Source organism: Protopterus annectens, chromosome 10.part0 (genome assembly GCF_019279795.1).
Source record: "Protopterus annectens isolate FY-2018-M chromosome 10.part0, PAN1.0, whole genome shotgun sequence".
Taxonomy (NCBI): domain Eukaryota; kingdom Metazoa; phylum Chordata; order Ceratodontiformes; family Protopteridae; genus Protopterus; species Protopterus annectens.
Window position 1 is genome coordinate 1,743,997,038 of NC_056744.1, and position 2,177 is coordinate 1,743,999,214.

Genomic DNA, 2,177 nt, shown 5'->3' on the forward strand with positions numbered 1-2,177 from the left:
TTTAATTCAGTGAATGGTATAGGCTCCTGATCTATGAGGGGGGCTTAGTACTAAAACTCTGATATATCTTCTTGATTTTCCACTCCCTTCGTACCAGTGGAGTTAAAGTGTGAATTGGCATGGTACTTTTTGCCATAATTCTAAAAGTTAAGAAAAGTCTTTATCTAAAAGTAACATCAAGGGCTAAACCAGTGGTTGCTCTCTAAAGAAGGTATGTAATTCGACCTCTATCAAAGGGTCCTTTTTTGAGCCGATGCCCACAACCTACTTCGGCAATGTTTGCTCTATGTTCTAATACCTCTAATTTTAACATGCTGCCCAAATCTAGCAATACATAATGCAGGTATTAGCTAGCATACACTTACTACATATTTTTAGCAATCTGTTAACTATATAGTTGAGAACTACAGCTTGTTCTTCTTGAGAGTATCATGACCCCTTTAAAGGCAAAATGTCTGTGCACAAAACACATTCCCTGAGTTCACATATATTCACAGACTAAATAACAATTTTGAGCAACACATCCAAGATGGCTGCATCTGAAGCATTTTTTGGTCCATTTTATATTAATTCCCAATCTTTTTCTCGGCTTAATTTTTAAAGACACATGAACATAATCCGCCCCTAGGTCTAAACCCAATATTAGCCTTAACATAGCTTGTGGATGACTATCGTTAAGTTATTTTCTGTTCCATAGAAATTTATCAGTCAGAAGCTACCCCATGTCTTTTGATGAGTTCCATGAGTTGATCCACAATGGTAGGGTTTTCTTTTGACACCCACCACATAAAACTACCCAACAGAACTATCAAGAAGCAGTCTATGATGACCACATCTGCTACTTCTGAGGTTCTGTTAACCCATAGTTTCAACTGTCTTATAGGCTAGATGAATAAGAACAAACATTTGCAAATGTGGTATCCTTACATGAAACTTTTGGACTTATAAGTCAGGTGTCACCCTGCTATAGAGCAGTACGTCTACTTTCTATTCGTCATAAGTATTAGCGATGACAAATTCTAGATCACAGTAAGCCTTCTGCTCTTCCCCCCAAAAAAATATAGTAACAGCCCTGAGCCACTCAGTTTTAGACCAGCCATCAATTTAAAAATGTTAGAAGAAAGGCTGCTAAAATCACTATTTGCATTCATTTTCTGTAAGACGGAATTAGCCTTAACATGATATACTCCTATGTGTGTAAGTACAAACCCCCCTTCCACCAGATTACACATATCTGCAGATGAAATGTCGGTCCTCACCACAAAACTAAACTTTTCTTAACCTGCTAATATTGCATGCTGGAGTGTAGAAATATTCTGCAGAAGTGCTTCCACATGTTCATTTATTCTTAAGGACGCACTTTGGTTTGTGAAACAAATCCAAAAAAGATTATATGAAAATACTTTCCAGTGAACATACTGCTTCCTTAATTTTATATTTTATATAGTTCCCTGCAACTGCAAAATGGGTAAAAAACAAAATGAAATATAAAAAAGTAAAAATAAATTGAGGGTACCTTTATAGGCTACCTCTAGTATGCAAGTTAACATAATGCATCCGAAATTATCCAAGTGCAACTAACAATGGGCAAGACTGCAATCCAGGCTGTAGCTTGTTACAGATCCCTCGCCATGGCCCAGGATGCTCACTCCACATTTCTTGATATACTGGGTAATATTAAGGTAAAGCCCAATACCCTAATAATGGGCGATTTCAACTACCCAACCATCAGCTGGGAAAACTCATGTACTAACTCATTTGCTCAACACTTTCTGGAATTCATAAATTCCAATGCCCTGGATCAGCTTGTCCATGCTCCCACCAGGGACAGCAATATCCTGGACCTGGTCATTACCAATATGAGCAACTGATGTTCCATGCCAGAGGTCAACTCCTTGCTGGTCAGATCCGACCACAAGCTAATCACCCTAGACATCAATATCCTGCCCTCACTCCCCGTTAAGGAAACCACTGTAAAAAACTTCTCCAAAGCCAACTTCATACTTCTTAAGATAGAAGTGGCAAGCTTCACGACACCCATACAGATGAAAAATACAGGTATGACTGCTGAATCCTATACAAATGCACTGTATAAGCACATAAGCGAGTGCATGGATCGTGCCATCCCCAACAGAATCAAAGACGCTATACTCCAAAAAATGGAAGCCAATTTGGCG